The sequence below is a fragment of the Eptesicus fuscus genome, chromosome 8, assembly GCF_027574615.1.
Source record: "Eptesicus fuscus isolate TK198812 chromosome 8, DD_ASM_mEF_20220401, whole genome shotgun sequence".
NCBI classification, from domain to species: domain Eukaryota; kingdom Metazoa; phylum Chordata; class Mammalia; order Chiroptera; family Vespertilionidae; genus Eptesicus; species Eptesicus fuscus.
Window position 1 is genome coordinate 79539333 of NC_072480.1, and position 18405 is coordinate 79557737.

The window sequence follows — 18405 nt, forward strand, 5'->3', positions numbered from 1 at the left end:
TCGATAGGTCATCTGTTTCCTGTGTGAATTCTAACTAATTCAGGGCCAATATCTCTCCTGATCCTAAAATCAAGAAACTAAAGAAACTAGAGGTCATTTTAATCAACCCATTCTTGTGCCCCTAATTCCCTTCCTGTCAGATATGCTACCCAATATTTCTGGAAGTGGTAATTTCCTTTGTATTCCTGGTGATTGTCTTAATTATTGCTTGTTTGGGTTTCCTAGCTGCCTGCAAAATGATTTCTCTGCCTCCCTTCTCTTCAGTGCATCTTCTATGCCTCCAACAGGATGGTACAGAGCCTTTCCCAGGACCCCACTCCTTAAAAGACAGTGTCCAAAGCCATTGGCATGCAAGATGCATCACAAAATGGCACTTCCTTGAATCCCTTCCTCTGCAATGCTTTCTCTCCCCCTGCTCCCAGCTGCCAACCTTCAGGCCATGTGTGAACTCTGCAGTCTGGCTATTTGTGGTCACATCACAGGGAGATTTAGTGATACGGTCTTGGCATGATAGACACGAGAATAGCTAGAGGAAGCAGTAACTTAAATGGATGGTGTTCCTATCTCCTGTTGTCCTGGATGAGCATTTGTCCTGAGACACACTGAGAGAGGGGAGCTGTAAACCTGCTACCCTCTGCCCCCCCCCCCCCCGGCTTCTGCTCTTCACTCCTGGTCTCTTTTAGTGTGAGTGCAGCAAAGCCTACAGTTTGAAGATAAACACATTTTGTTGAACATCACTCCAAAATTCAAGCCAACTTTTTCACCTGCTGCTTAAATGGAGAGACAGAATCTTCTTTCAATATTGAGAAACAATCTCCTTTGGATTTAGAGAGAAATGATACATCAGTCTCCTAGTGAGTTTCTAAGCATACTTTGACCATTGCAATCTTCCCTCTACAATGCAGATGAGTTATGTGTGACTTTGGGATGTCCCACACTCCCTCACACCAAAGTGCTTTGTCATGGCCATGTTGCTCACCTTCCTAGAGCATCCAAAACACCCTTTTCTCACTTAATAAAGCCTACTTGCTCTCCAAGACTCAGCATGAAGTGGGCAGGTACTCCTTCCTTTCATCCCTGGGAACCCTTAGTAGAAATTTTATTTCAGCCCTCATCTCCTTGTGCTGCAACTGGCTCACTGCTGCTCTCCCCACTGCACTGAAAGCACCTTGAGAGCAGAGGTGAGTTTGCTCCTCTATCCTCTGTGCACTTCGCTCTTTGTCACCTGCCATCATATCTGCTAGGGTTCCAACTATGGATCACCCCACCTCCCTAGAGTAATGTTAGCAGCAAGGCTGCAGAGCTGTGGCTATTTATTGAACAGGTCTGCTACTTACATTCCGTGGTCTGAGAGAGGCATGGATGCATCAGGGAGCCACCAGGCAATTTGCTCCATCCCATATCAGGAGAGACTTTTGTCATGATGTCAAGCCATGTTAGCCTCTCAGAGAGGCTGGAGTGGTCAATCACTCATCTCTTTGAAGGTCATTTCTTTACAAGAAGCTCAGCTGGTAGTACCAGAGAGCTCCACTCAACTACTGAAGTGGAACTTAACTGGAATTTGTTTTTATGAGCGATCCGGAGGGCAAATCCCCAAAGTTGCGGATGACATTCAGCATTTCAGCATTTCCTGGATATAAAATATTAAGCAGACAGACACATCTACACTCTCCAAAGATCTCTATGCACATTGAGAGATGAGGGGTCTTGAGTTGGAGACCAGATGGCTCTTTTCCAAGTTGTCTCACAGGGAGGTGTTAGGGTGGTGAATTCACAGTTCCCAGGAGATCCAAACTTAGTCATTGTCCCAGAGTCATATGAAAGCAGGGACACTGACTCACACTAACCAAATTTAAATCAAAGTGAATCAGGAGATTGCAAGCTTATTAGTGTACAATGGAAGTTAGGTTGATCCAATGGAAGAAATTCTCATTTCTCCAGCTGGGAACAGCATAGTAAGTATAACATTAGAGCGAAGGGAGATGGAGAGCTTGGGAGATTTTTATCCAGGTCATGGCATTGTGAATCATTCTTGCCCTGTGCTACAGAACACCTCTCCAGTAATTAAATTAAGGTTGTCTTGCAGATTCAGTGTCTTCTTAGCTTGAACAATGCTGGAAGAACACTGCCAATTTTTTTTCTATTGAGCTATGCTATCTGTGATTCAAATTATCCCTTTATGTCCATGCATTACAATATGATTAGGCTTTTGCTTACTAAATATTAACCATATCCCTGTCCTGCCTCTCTGAGACCCAGATCACCTTGTGTGGAATTGGGGGTCAGTGCAAATCCTCTGGTCACATACTTACAGATTCAGAATTATTTACTCATTTAAAATTCTAAACATTGTGTGTGGATTTTATTAGTTGAACCCATGGAGGCTAATTTTATTTCTCTTACCTCCAAGGTCTTAGGGGACATCTCAGACATCCTTCCCACACTAACAACATACTATTCTGCTAGAAGGCTGATAAACTTCAGTGTGAACAAGGGAGTATGTTTTATGAAAAGAATATCTGTAGGTTACCTATAACATAGAGTACAGGGCATTATTTGTAATTCTCTATGAGCAGAGGATACTCAGATTTTAAAGGTGGTTTCATTTAAAGAAAATGCTTCAATAATCTTTCTAATAAGTTAAATTATAAAATCAATTTCCCAAGTAGATGATACATGTTAAAATATAATTGGTACACAAATGTCTCAATCAATCTTTATAGATTATTAAAGGGAACAATGGAGTTTGGAGGTCAACTGTAGCCTCTGGAGCTATTATCAGTAGAGGTTACCGTAAACCCCAGGGACTGCCATTAAATGGATGAGTCTGGACCAGGCAGCCTAAGGCCCAGAAAGGCACTTTCTACTTTGCTTTCTCACAGGCAGTTGCAGGTCAGATTTGTGTGTGGAAGTTTTACTACAGAAATACTTTCACAAATAAAATAAAATAAAATAAAATAAAATAAAATAAAATAAAATAAAATAAAATAAAACAAAACAATAAAATAAAAATAAATAAATAAAGCAGATTGAGATGGAAGGAGAAATTGGGCTGTGATTCAATTGCAACAGAGATCCTGGGGGAAGTCCTGCGAAAGATTCTGGATCTGGGATGGCCCATTCCAGAAAATCTAATGAAATTGTCTCCAGGGTCTATTTCCTATCCTCTTCTCTCCTCTAATGCCAGGTGCCCTTATTATAGCCTCTCCTTCACCTCCTTCTTATATTGTACCGCTGTCAGGAAATGACATGACATTTATTGGCATTCAGGTGTAGATGACTCATAATCATGTTTCCTACTCCTATCCGCAAGAAACATTTAGCTGAAGTCTTTTGGCAGTCAGCTATATTGCAAATGAGGCATTGGACACACTCCTGGTAGCACAAGGCAGGGGACAACAGATTTCTGGAGAATGTGGAAGAGACTGATATTCTTGCCCAATATTCTTTTTTCTCTTCCAATTTTATTTTGAGTGGTTATATGCTTAGCTAATGGACTACATTTCCCAGGCTCCCATGCAGTATAACTATGTGGTGACATTGCTGAAAGTGATATAACAGTCACTGGAAGAAGCAAAGGAAAGAATTTCAAATCAAGCTGACTTGGCTGATAGGCTTTAGTCTTTGCTCAGCACCCCTTCTCCCTTCTCCTTCCTCTTGCTTGGAATCTGAACATGGTTGCTGGAGAGTCATCAAACATTATGGACAATGAGGTCACCTTGAGAATGATGGTAGCAGCAACCAAGTCCCTGGAAAACTGTAGAGCTACTACACCAATCCTAGACCACCTAGTTACTTTATGTGAGAGAGAAGTGAACCTCTGACTTGTTTATATCACGTGTTTGGGGGGTTTCTGCTATATGTGGCTGAAACAAATTCTAACCGATACAGATTTTGGTTCTTTGGTTCTTAAAAGTAGGGCAGTAGAGACTTATCTGAATGGAGGAAATGGAGAGATAGATATTAAGGATTCAGATATTGTAATTGTCTTTGTTGCTACAGTGGGGAAACATTTTGTCAAATCTGTTGCTTACTGTACCTTGGAAATCAGATTGCCTGCTGACCAAAATTGAAGTGTTAGAAAATGGTAGAAAAACTAAAATTTTTGGTATTCTAGCCTATTCTTGTTGCTCTCTGTAGAGTCCTACAGGAGAGAAAGAAGCTCATATGAGAGCCAGCCACACTATCTGCACAGATGGAGATATTCCTGCCTACACCCTGAAATCTGAGTTGAATAGGAGTCTCATAATTTAGGTCTTACAGAGTCGAAAAGCCAAATGCTTTTGTGCCTCAACCTGAATCAGTTATAAGTAGTGGGGATAAATTGCTGTCTTTATAAGACTTATATTCTCTCATTGGATGTTAGGAACCTGCTGACAAATATAGGAGTAAAGGCATTACATTTTTTTCCGAGTAAATTGTCTTAGATGAGTCCAGTAAGTGACCATTAATTTGAGAAAACAAGGCTAAGCAGAGCACAGGGGCCAGTAAATAAAAGATGAGGCCCTTTCTGCTTGAAAGATCTCTTTAACCTACTATTACTTTGCATAAGACAGAACAGAAGCAAAAAGACTGGGAGTGTGGTACACTTTAGAGGAAACAAGATAATAATCATAATAAACCTAAACATGGCCATTAGTAGCCTAAGATTTTCCTACCTTCAAAGCAATTTTTGGGCCCCAAAATTTCACAGCAGCAAATGGATTATGAGAGATATGCAGCCCCCACAAGCAAGTAGTCTCCAGTATCTACTTTAGATGTGGTCATGACAGAGAATGAGGATTGACAAGAGTTATAGCCTTCAAGACGAAGGGCAACAGAAGGGAAATGATGAAGAAGGGAATTCCTCTCAGGGAACAGAACTGAGGCTGCCTGGTAAACTAACTCATTACATACTCCACTGACATGGCTAGGAGTCCTTGCTATTATTTTACAAAAGGATTTGATGATTGCTGTGAATCAGTGTTTCTCATTCTCCACTTTTCCAAATGCAAAGAGATTTCTTTTAATTTTAAGCTGACCAGTTTATTCATTATTGGCTGACGTCACCACATTAATTCTGCAACATTGGATTAAAGAGAGAAAGGAGCATTTGATCTCTAAATGGATGTTTTTGTTCCACACACATGGGAATGAAGCTGAGGAAGCTGGTACTATTATTATTATTACTATTTGCCCAGTGCATGGATTCCTACACATTGAAAGGAAATTAATTAGAAGAAATATTTTAATATTGCTATTCACCCTTATTCTATAATAGAAGTATCAGAGATGAAAGAAAATTAGTAAAATGTATATGAAAATAATATGTAAATTGATTAATAACTAATAGCAGCATGATATAACAACAAAGTCATGATGTAAAAACAACATTGATAAAAACAGTGACTGATAAATTGATTAAACTTATTCTAATATCTCCTGTTTTCTTGTGTGTTTGCTTTTATTGCAATTATCCCATTTCTTCTCTATCATGGTTGTTTTGGAGAAGATGACTTGCTTTTGAGTTTGTGTTTCAAAGGAAGAAACATTCAAATATGATAGAGCTTCACATCACCCAGATGTCCTGAAAATTGAGCTGGATACAATAATTTGCTAAGAATTTGTAATTAACTCTTTTAGGGAGGTGGTGAATGCACTCTATTCATAGTTCTCATGGACATTGGATAGTGAACGGGCAAACTATTGCCTAATCAATATTCATTCTACCCTTCTGTTTTTTTCTAATAGGACTGGAAGGAACTATAATGTTCTTCTTTGAGAAAATGTTTCTCACAAAAAAAAAAAAGATTAATTTTACTAAATTCCTTTAAAGCTAGGTAGGAGTGACAAATAAAATATAAAGTGATGGCCCTGGGGACCTTCTAGAAAAGCTCATTAAAGGGAGATGATTCTGCTGGGAAGTGTGCTCTTTTGCATTCCCTATTTTTCCTTCTTCCTGCCAAAAACATGGAGATAATGGCTGGACCTCTGCCAATCAGCTTGGACAACAAATCAACCTTGATCATGAAGCCATGCTCTAGATTGTGGAGCAGAAATATAGCCGGAGGCTTTCTCCCTCCTAACCATACTACATCAGTCTGCCTTATCTGGTGTCATTTTTTTATTATTATTTAAAATAGAAATTCATTCATTTATTTAAGCCACTTGTGTTTTCTATTATCTTCAGATTAGTCAAACCCTCTCCAGGACCAGGGATGAGCCCACCTTTCATGCTTCAAAAGTTATTGCTTGCTTATATTGCTTATCCATAAAGCAGATCTAGGTAGTCACAGAACTTCCAGCGGTGGGAAGTTCCTGAGCTCTAAAAGTAGAGATTCTAAAAGCCTAGGTTTAGAAGAAACTAGGAAACAAATCCCTGAAACAAAGCAGGCTCTCTAGCGCCTGCTGTGCAACAGAATTGTTGAAAGGCTGAGTTCAAGTACACATGAGACAGACATTTGAATAAATTGAGTTTGAGCTAGCTTGCTATCTTACTCTAGAGAGTTCAAATGCTTGGTTCTTTAATTGTCTGTCTTAGCAAAAGCACAGTACCATTTTTAGTGACTAAGTGTAAGTACTATTGCCTAGCAGAGACAACATTTATGGGCTTTTCCAGTTTCAGTTATGACCATCCTATATAATAAAAGCCTAGGTGGCGTTACATGACACCCTTGCATGACATAGTCACAAGATGGCCACAACAAGATGGCCGGCAGGGGAGGGCAGTTGTGGGTGAGATCAGGCTGGCAGGGGAGGACAGTTGGGGGCAACCAGGCTGGCAGGGGAGGGCAGTTGGGGGCCATCAGGCCAGCAGGGGAGGGAAGTTGGGTGCAACCAGGCCAACAGGGGAGGCCAGTTGGGGGTGACCAGGCCTTCAGGGCAGGGCAGTTGGGGGTGATCAGGCTGGCAGGAGAGGTCAGTTGGGGGCAATCAGGTCAGCAGGGGAGCAGTTAGGGGGCGATCAGGCTGGCAGGCAGAAGCAGTTAGGGGCAATCAGGCAGGCAGGCAGGCGAGCAGTTAGGAGCCAGCAGTCCCAGATTGTGAGAGGAATGTCAGACTGCTGGTTTAGGCCCAATCCCTGTGGGCCTCTAGAATGAGAATATAAACTATGGCCTGTTCCATTTTTCCAAAGGTTCTAGGGATCCTATCACTGCTATAACAAATTGCCACAATTAGTGATTATAAACAATATATATTTCTTCTCTTACCATTCTGAAAGTCAGAAGTCCTAAAATAGGTCATCAGGACTATGTTCTTTCTGATCCTAGGGAGGAATCTATTTCCTTGTATTTTCTAGCTTTTTAGAGGCTTCCTGCATTTCTTGGCTTGTGGCCCTATTCTTCATCTTCAAAACCAGTAGTGTGGCATCTTCCAATCTCTCTGTCTTCTTTTTCTTCACATTGCCTTCTGTCTGACTCTAACTTTACAATATTCTTCTTAGAAAGATCTGTGATTACATTGGACCAACCAGGAAAATCTAAAAATCTCCCCATCTTGAGATTCTTCTCTTAATCACAACTTCAAAGTCCCTTTTGCCATATCAGGTGACATATTCACATGTTCCAGAGATTAAAATAGAGACATCTCTGGGAGGTCATCATTCAGCACCCAAGGATCAAAGTCAACTTGACATCCTCTTGGGTGTTCTTTGATAAGAGCACTTATGTTTCATGTTTCTAAGATCCCCTAGACTTACAAGACAATCATATGGTCTCATTTTTTTTTTGCTATTAAAACTTTTAAGAGACCTTTATTATAATAAATATACTAATTGCAGTGTTACTGTACAAAGCACTCAGATTTTCTTCAGATTCCCTGTCAAACAGAAACTGTCTCTGAATGAGGAGAAATTGGCTCTAGATAATTAAATTTTATAATGGAAGAAGTTAATATGAGGAACTGTATTGCTATTGAGAGCCTGCATGCAGCACTGCTGTATAGGCCCTAAGTGAGGGGTGTCATCAAGAGTCACTGCATAACAGTGAGTAGTGAGAGCATGTAAAGGCAGTGCTCAGGAAGACAAAGAGGGTATCAAATGGAAGTAGTCAGAAAGAAGAATCTTCTTTCAAGAGTGTCTAGGGATAGTACTGTTGTAAATAGCTAATATTAAGTAAACTTTTAATATACGCCAATGCAATAGACTAACTTATTGGTAGAAATTCTTCATACTCTCTCCCACTCCAATCCATGTCCTTAGTCATCTAACTGTGCAGACTAACAAAGACAGACTATAATTCAGTGGTCCTTGATGTTAGGCTTACCCACATGACTTATTTGGCCAACAAGATGTCACTAGATGAGAAAGACACAAGGGTTAAATGTGCTTGCTAGTTTGTGCTTGACCTCTGGTGTTTCTGCCTTAGGAACAGAAGAATATCCTTGCCTAACTCACTCTCCCAAGAAGATGAGGGGAATATGGAGTAGCACCCCAATGAGTTTCCCCAGTGGATCCACAGATATCTAAGAAATAGATTCTTATTATTGCATACCACTAAAATTTCTGTGATTATTTATGTCAGGTTGCTTATTTCCTGAATCAGTCAAGAATCTTTCTAAGTGTTTAACATGTATTACTTAATCTAACCATCCTCTGAATCTTATAGAGTAGATACTATTCTCCCTATTTTGCATTTAAGGAAACTAGGCATGGACTATTAAGAAACTTGCTTTAAGTCATACAATTAATAATAATTGGAGCTACAATTTGAATTTAGGTCACATGGCCACTTAGTTCTTAACTATAGGATCATACTTAGGCCACAGCCACAGGTATAAGTTTCCTTTCTCTCTATCCTCTACTCCTTATAATCCATTTTAAATCATTTCTAAAATATTGAGGTTTAAAAATTTTTTGTGAGTTTGCTGAATAAAAAATCCACTGGACTGAGTCTGGATTCTGAACCCACTATCAATAAGAGATGCAAGATTACCCAGATATAAACCAATATTTCCTTTGACAATTCATTACCCACATTTCCAAGGTCTGATCTGGTAAAACCAAGGACATGTGCCTGGAAATCAACCATGGTGTGACTCATCTGACAGCCAGTTTCAGAAGACTAGCCATCTTTGAAATTTTTATAAATAATATCTTCATTCCTAGCCTCAAACTCCTGTAACGGTAAGTTTTATTCTTTTTGGAACTTTTTGGGACCTGAGTTCACAGGAAAAGGATAGAAGCCTAGGGGGTTAGAGATCATCTACAGGATCAAACTTAAGGAATCCCAACTGTGAACCTAAACATAAGCACTGGAGAGTGGGATTTTCCCAAGGCAAAGAATTAACAGACACTAGAAGGAGAACCAGGAGGTTCTGATGTTTCTAGATAAAAATAGAAGGCCAAGAAGTTTACTTAGACCCAAAAGTAATAAATGATTTAGGAATAATTACCCATGGATAATGACAATGAGGATTCTTAAAATATGACATATATGGCACCTGCTATCTTTTGTCTGATAGTGATTGGTAAAACCATAAAAACAAGCTAATAATGTTATTGTGGGAGGTATAAAAGGAGTGGGAAGCCAGGAAGATAATTTCTGCTGTTCAGCCAATGATGATGATGATGATGATGATGATATCAGACATCATTTATTGAACATTTATTATATTAATTTTTAATAGAACTTCTCAATTTAATTTTTCAAAGCAACCCTATAAGGGACACACTAACATTATATCTCTTTTAAGATGTAGGATTTGAGACTTAGAAAGCTTAAATTATTCTGTGAAGTCACAGGGGTAGTCAAAGGTTAAACTGTTATGCAAATACAGAAAGTCTAATTTATTGTCTCTTAACAAATAAATAAATCAACAAAGAAAATTCTGAAAACAGAAGAAGTGGTCCCCATTTTAAAAATGGTGACAAATTCTCTTGGAATTTCTATGGACAGATGAAGGGGCACATATGTTTCTGGCCAATGAGAAAATCTGTGGTATGTGCGAAAAGAAGTACCAGGTTAAGCTCTTGACAGCCACATTTCCCTGACTGGTTTAGGATGAGTTTATTAGGAACCTCATTCATCCTGGCCCCTACCAAATATATCCAGTCTATCACACAGAAACTGTCCTCTCCCTGTTTGATACATTGCTTCTCTGCTTTTCAGAATGCGCCCTCATCCAGGATGAGCGCTGCCGTGGCAGGCAGAGGAAAAGCATTAGAGCAGGGGTGGAGGGAGCATTCTATAAGCCCAGGAGCCAAGGTAGGGAGTTCTTCCCAAGACCGTAAGAGAAGACTAAGCCAGAGCAGTAGAGAAAGACAATCTGGAGGTGAATAGAGAAATAGCCAGAGGTGGTTATAATAGCCTAATCTTTGGAATCAGAACATGAAGACCATGAAAAATAGGTTAGGGGCAAATTGGGTAGGTAGGCAACCTGGGTGGCAGCTTACTGTTTGAAACTGGCTTTTGTGAACCTGGAGGTTAAGATGTTTGAATGTGTTAGTTCTGTGTAAAGGACCAGGCTAGAGGTGGCATTGCTGGGACAGGGGTCAAGGCTTAAGTCTTGTTCTGATTGACGGGGGCCTAAACCCTGGGCTCACAGCTTGCCAATTCCTCCCTCAGGAAGCCTCCTCCTTAAGCCACTAGCTGCTAGCCGGAATCCAGCCCTAAAATGAGCCGGCCTTCAGGAACCACAGTGCAGCCATAATGTCTGATCACAAGGATCTCCTTTAATTGTCATTTCTGGTGCCGCCGCTTTTCAACAACACTACCAGCGTTTACTCTCAGACATCGACACCTATCCAGGTGACTCCAGCTCTTCACTACACTCACCCATTGCCTACACCCAGGTCTGCAGTCACATCTGTTTTCCCTGGTTTCATTCTGTCACCTCCAGTCATAGGCACGCCCTAAATGCAGAAGGAAATCTTCCTAGGACAATGGAGACTTCATTAAGAGTAATAGAAATTGAAGTGCTATCCACAGTACCTTTTTTTTTTTGCCTGTTTTCCTCAAATTAATTCACCGCCTTTTCTACTCTGGCTTGTCTTACAAGAAGCTGACCCATAAAAACTTTATTTTCAAGGCTCTCTTGCTAATAAGTTGAATCCAGATCATAGGAGTCATTGGCAGGAGACTGGAGAGTAGACGGAAGGAAGAGGCCAGGGAATTTCTCTTCCCCAGCCCTCAGCTTTGAGCTGTATCTCTGGAAATGACTGTCTCCTGCATGGTACCAGCGCCCTTCAAACACTCCCCTCTGTGGACCCACCTTCTATGTGCAGCCTCTGACACAGGCCCAGTTTCCACTGGCTCCTAAGATCTGCTAACACCATCTCCTCCCTGTTTCTCCAGCTCCAGAGATGACAGCAGTTTCCTGCACTTGCTAAATCTCTGGGTTGCCTCACAACTCCTCTTTGAACTTGCAGCTCCTCCAGTATCTTGTAACTATTTCCCCATACTAAAATGTTTCTATTGACTGGAACCAAAGGCACATTCAACTAGCATTGGGAAAGGAAAAAGTGAGAGTGCAGAGGAAAAAAAAGATTGCAGGGCAATGAAGCTGACTTTGAAATTGCACATTTTCTCCCGAGGTTGACTCTAATGCAGGAGACTGAATGGGACCATTTGAGGCTGCAAGTGTAGTGGTCACTGACTTCTAGGAGGTGCTTAGGATTGCTTATTGCCGTGGAGATCAGACCTTCCCTGCCCCAGTTTGTCCAAGAGGGTATTGGTCTGGGCCACCTTCCTTCTGTATATGTGGTCTAGACATGACTTGTTTTCAGGAAAACTTTTGTTGAGATTCAAATACTGTCAGAAAATATCTTCATCACAATAAAAATGCAAAGTACAAAGTTGCCGTTCTGCACCACATCACAGAAGGATGCGGGGACATTATTCAAATGTGTTCAGGGCAATTGCTGCACATGCACTTGCAGGCTGACGGGGACTTAAAAATAGCACTTTCCACTAACAGGAGAAAAAAAAAAAAAGAGAGACTCTTTGGTAACAAAATAAGTGACTGTTCTCTTTGTTTCTTTTTTACACAGACACCAGCCCCCTCGCCAGACTCTTTGCAGAGTTGCAGTTTTCCAGGAAATGGAAGGGACAAGCAGGAGTTATGGTAAGAGGACTCCAGGGAGGAAGACACAAAGCCAGGGACAGAAGGGCTTAGGACCACTGTCTCCCTCTTGCTGCCAGCTGTCTCCCAGCCGTCTCCACTACTCACCTGCCATAGAGGGTGCCTCGGCCTGCTGGCGCTACCTGGGGCTGTCTAGAAATGTTGCAATTTGTGGTTTGGGGAGGAAAGAAATAATTTGTGGAAAGTTTATGTTGTCATTGATTTAGAGATTTGCTTTTCATTTGTCAATTTATATTGCAAATGGAGAACCCAGACCCAGAAGAGCTAAGTGATTTGTCCCAAATCCTTTAGCTTGCTAGGGGCAGAACAAGAAAGTGGGATCCCACACCAGTGTGTTTCTTTTTGTTTTGTTTTTTGGTTGTTGTTTTTTGTTTTTTTTTCATTAAAAAAAATTGAGAGTATGTTTATTAAAGCTGGGGACAGTTAAACAAAGGAAGGGTTTATTGTAGAAGAAGCAACAGGAAAGAGCCTAGAGGAGGCTGCTTTGGCTCACTGAGAAACTAAAGTCACAGTGACAGAAGTGAGCTCACCGGGAAGTCAGAGAAAAGTGGGGCCTTGGAGACAGGTCCAGGGGGCAAGCCTGCGATGAGCTGCCACTGCCCGCTGCTCCCTGGCTGCAAGTCTTGTGGGGACCCATAAAGTTTAGGAGCAAGAGCAGCGATACAAGACGTGGGCATGCTCTAGTGTGAGCACACTGTAGGTCCTTTGTCTTGAGGCTTTTGGTCTCTTTGGCCAGCAGGAATCCTAGATGAGGTCTCAGGGGAGGGTCTTAACAGAATATTCATTAGTTTTTCAGGTGTGTCCTTTAATACGTTGATTCATCAAAATGTGCGGGTCAGGGGTTATTTTCTGGTTAGTTTCATTTTTTTATTGTTAACAGTATTATAGATGTCCCCTGTTTCCCCCCAATGTTTTTTTATAATCTAATTTAGTAGAGTGTTTAGTTTAAGAAGGCAGGTCTAATAAATTGAATTTTAATTCTTTGTCCCCACATACATCAATCAACCTGAATAGATCGATGATAGATAGATAGATAGATAGATAGATAGATAGATTAGATAGATAGATAGATAGATATAGATAGATAGGTGATAGAGTATTCACCTTCAAGCAGACCCCATAGGAAGGCTCTCACTCAGAAGTTGGCATGGTGGAGGACGCACAGAAGATCAGACTAACATTGAGAAATTTTAGTTCAAGTCTCTCCTGGCTACTTCTAGATGATGGAATTGGCGCATATGGCCTCTGTGAGCTTCGTTTTTCTCATCAGCAAATAGGGCATAAAGACACAAACCATAACTGCTTCATAGAGTGTTATGCTGTTAAGATAAATTGAAGTATAGAAAAATGTAAGAAATATGACAAGTTTGTAGATGTTAGAACAAAACAAGGGTCCCTGAATTTTTTTCTGAAGCACCAGATAATCAATATTTTAGGTTTTCAGACCAAATTTAGTTTTTGTTGCAACTACTCTGGCATTGTAGCACAAAAGCAGCCATGGACAATAGCCAAATAAATGAATGTGGCTGTGTTCCAATAAAACTTTATTTACAAACAGGCAAAGGTGTAAATTTAGCCTGTGGGCCATTGGTTGCCAATCCTGGGGAGAAAGTCCTCCCACTTTGTTCAGTGCATCTTTGCTAAAATAACCTCCTTGCCTCCTCCTCCACCACATCCCTTCTATAGCCCGGGGCTTGATGACTCAGCCCAAGCCTTATTTTTGGATCACCAGCTTTTTAAGGCAAAACATAGCTCACTAGAGGGTTTAAAAACACAGTCATCTGCAGCAGGGAGAAAAAATAGCTAAAAGCGCATTTATAACCACAATCACAGCCATCTTTCTTTATGAATATGTTTATGTCTGCTTTTGGACACACAGCCACATATATAAAGTGATATATAAAAAAAGCTGTAACTGTGGATAGCAAAATATATCAGTGGATTTCATTGAAGCTGTAGGACTAGATTTAAGCATAAACAACAACGCTTGATATTTATATCCCAGTTCTCACTTTTTAAAAGCACATTTACATTTACTTTCACTCTCACCCTGAGATTCTGAGGGACTTTTGACAGATTTGAGAGGAAACAGATACTTAGACTCACAATCTGACTGGTTGCTAGCTTGGGGTCAATCACGTTTAGAGGCTCTGTCTTGTGAACACAATTGAATGTTTTTCCCTCAGACTGAGACCTGTGTTTATCCACAGAGTGATGCTTTAGCTACGGTCATGCTTCTGTTTTATTTAACTTTATTAAATTTATTGGAGTGACATTGGTTAATAAGATTTGGTCACACTTCATATCAATGCCCTACTAGAACCTCATGAAGTCTATCTTCTTTGAGGAAATTACCTTCTCCCCCTTTGATTAAAATAATCTCTGTTAATTCATAATAAAGAGTATTTTAAATGCTCTGGGGTGGGTGGAAGTCTACCTAATTGAATCCTCTAAAGGTACTGAGGACTGATCATTTCTTGGGCTAGAAGTAAGCTAATCACATGTGGATGAGCTGGAATTAGAAATGACCTTCAGGCTAAATGCATGACATGTCTCTGATCTTCCTGAAATCCCTGCTGGGTGTCTCCAGTCTTGAAACAGAGGAGGTAGATATCTGCAGAAGAAGGATAAGGGATGCAGCCCAGATACTGACTTCACCTTAGGAGACTAGTGAAGAAGCTTCATGATGGCGTTGGAACAACTAAGTCAGGCAGCTGATGAATATACTTCAGATAACTAACTAGGACACCAACAGAGAGAGTATTCTTCAATTGCTGGGCTGCACAGCTCAGCCAGAGGAAAGTAAACAGCCTATAATGCAAGTGCAGGATGGTATCAACCCAGGGGAAGGGCATAGGGACACATAAAACAGTACCTTCTTGTCCAAGGGAACCTGATGTTGAGGAACCATCTTGGGACCTGGAAAGGTCTGAAATGAGAAAAAAGTCCTCACAATTAACATAACATCCATATCTATATGAAGCTGTAGTCATATACCTTTTCCTGACATCCACCTGAAACTGGCCTTGGTTGAAGTCTGAGCTGAGAATCATGGAGATGGGAGGACAGGCTGAGCCCAATTTATAATGACATATGGTCAATAAGAATTTATTGGAATAAATTGAATTTGAATACAAAATTTGTCAAGCACTACTTGTGCTTTAAATCTCTAAAAACAAAACAAAAAAACAAGGACTTTCAAACGTAGAAAGCTAGTCATTTTCCCTTAGGGACATTAAGGGAAAATTGTAATATATTACATTTAAAAAATTATCCAATTAATAAAAAGGTAATATGCAAATTGACCCTAATGGTGGAACCACCAGAACAACTGGTTGCTATGATGTGCACTGACCACCAGGGAGCAGACGCTTAATGCAGGAGCTGCCCTCTGGTGGTCAGTGCACTCACACAGGGGGATCTTTGCTCAGCCACAAGCAGGGCTGACAGCTGAGAGCTCAGTGGTGGTGGCGGGAACCTCTCCCGCCTTCTTGGCAGCACTAACGATGTTCTACTGCAGCTTAGGCCTGCTTCCTGTGGGAAGGGGGCCTAAACCATCAGTAGGACATCTCCCGAGGGCTCTCGGGCTGCCAGACTGATGTCTGACTGCGAGTGTAGGCCCAATCCCCTGGGGAGCAGGCCTAAGCAGGCAGGTGGACATCCCTCAAAGGGTCCCGGACTGCGAGAGAGTGCAGGCCCGGCTGAGGGGACACCCCCCCCCCCCCACAGTGCATGAATTTTCATGCACCAGGCCTCTATTTTATTTATATTTGAGAGAGGAAGGAAAAGAGAGAGAAATTTAAAAAAAACAAACAAACAAACAGAAAAACCTCATCAATTTGTTGTTCTACTTATTTATGCATTCACTGTTTGATTCTTTTTTTTAATATATATTTTATTGATTTTTTACAGAGAGGAAGAAAGAGGGATAGAGAGTTAGAAACATCGATGAGAGAGAAACATCGATCAGCTGCCTCTTGCACACCCCCTACTGGGGATGTGCCCGCAACCAAGGTACATGCCCTTGACCGGAATTTAAAAAAACAAACAAACAAACAGAAAAACCTCATCAATTTGTTGTTCTACTTATTTATGCATTCCCTGTTTGATTCTTGTATGTACACTGACCAGGATCAAACCTATAGTCTTCACATATAAGGACAGCACATTAACCAAGTGAGCTACCCAGCTAGGACTATTATAATTCTTAAAGAACATTGTATTCAAGAACCTGTGGGCTAAATAGGCCTTTACAGTATGATTTGGGCAAGCCACCTGACCATGCTGTGGAGCAAGAATTGTTTCCCTGAAAACTTGTTCCAAATAAATGGCTGCCATCTCAGAGGTTCATTTCTAAGTTTAGGACTGCTGGTCGTGTGTGTGTGTGTGTGTGTGTTGTGTGTGTGTGTGTATTCAACACCTCCCAAATCCCCTTGCTGTCCCACAAAATGAATACCCACTCTTTCAGAAATATAATCCTCCAATCATTATGTTTTTAAAGGCCTCATGTGAATATATTCACTTATTTCCATTGCTGCCTATCCTTTATCAAATGAAAAATTGTTTTCCAGAAATAAATGCTTCCAGCAGCACCTTCTACTCGCAGCCCATTATATTCTCTGAAGAAATCTGCTGTGTCGCCCATGGGCTTTATCTCTATTGTGTGGAGTAAATAGAATCACTGAAGCTATATTTCTTTTCTTTCTTAAACAGCAACAAAAGAGAAATAAGGAAGAAGAGGGCCCATGATGTTATTTCCTGATTATACTCACAATTAGGGGGATAAAAACCACGCCAGGGAAGCTAGTGAAGGACCTCAGTGCATGTCCACACACCATGAACCTCCTAACTCATCACTTGGCCGATGCAGTGAGGAAAATACCCCAGTAGAATCAGCGGTCTCCAAATTTAAATCTTCAAAGAGATTCAAGGGGAGGCTTGAAGAAGGGCATGCTGTTAAAAATGCACATGTTAAAATATACCACATCATTAAAACTAAGAAAGAAAGAAAAAGGAAGTTCAGCTCCTCTCCTCTACTTGCGAGTGAGTCCCTCAAGGAGATAGATGGCAAGAATGTATTCCTTGCTACCTACCCTCTTTGGTCTCATTGTGTGTGTGCAGAATCACTTTTGCCATCTCCAACTATATTTTTTTGTGCAAATCAGGGCCCACAGCTCCTTGGAGCTCCTGAAGCTAAATTCATTTTCACACAAGGCCCCATGGAATACAAGAATACTAGTATACAAAGATTGGGGACACTAGGAAGTTTCACTTCTTCTGTTAAAAAGAAACAAACAAACAAAAGAAGTGAGTGTGATTTGCAAAGGTATCCAGCTCAGAGATGGACAAAGGGGACTTAGTGGATATTTCCCCTGGGGCCAAAATGAAGTGGTGATTCATGCTGATTTGCTGAGAAAGGGGATGATTGTATATTTGCTTGAGAGGTCAGGGGTGGGAAGAGAAGCTGAACAGTCAAGTTTGCCCATGCATATAGTTCACCGTACTTGTGGTATATTAGAAAGTATATGGAAATGTGAGAAAACCTGGGAGTGCACTCCAGCTGTAGTAATAGTACATGATAATTGTTTGACTTTGGAATGATATTCAAACTACCTAAAGCTCAGTTTCTTTCCTTATATGTACATTGGGGACAAGCATTTTAGTTAGCTTCAAATTATTTTATGATAATCAAATGAGAAAATGCATTAAAAACATTGTGGAAACTATTAAGGGGTTGTAAGCATTTTCACAGTTTATAAGGGATTCAAGCAATCCAGGTGTTACTAAGGCACTGATTTCCAGTCTTTCAAAAAGTTATTTCTAAATATGATTGTTATTAAAACTTGGCTAACATATAGGTAGTTGCTGTAGCTATATAACGAACCTATTATTTTGGACTATTCCTGTTCATTAGTTACATTCCATAGCATTGCTATTTGGATACTTAGCATATAAATTGATAAATGAACCATTGTTCTAATTTAATTAGATTTGGGACAATATTTTTAGCACATAATGACTTTCTAATTTATAAATTTACATTTGGGCTTTTTGAATTGGTATGGGTGAGTAATAATAATCCTTCATAGTTATATGACATTTTATAGTTTACTCAAAACACTTTCACATAATTTTAACTCATTTTATTCTCCTAAAAACTCTATGGAGTATGGAGAGCATGGATTATTATTTATATTTTGCATATGATAAAGCTAAGATTTTCAGAGTCTTTATGACTTTCTCAATGTCATACAGTAAGTGACCAGATCCAGGCCAGGAACCCATACGGGCAAGAACTCTTCCCATTACATAATAGCACTTGTCCCTAATCCCAACCCTAATTCT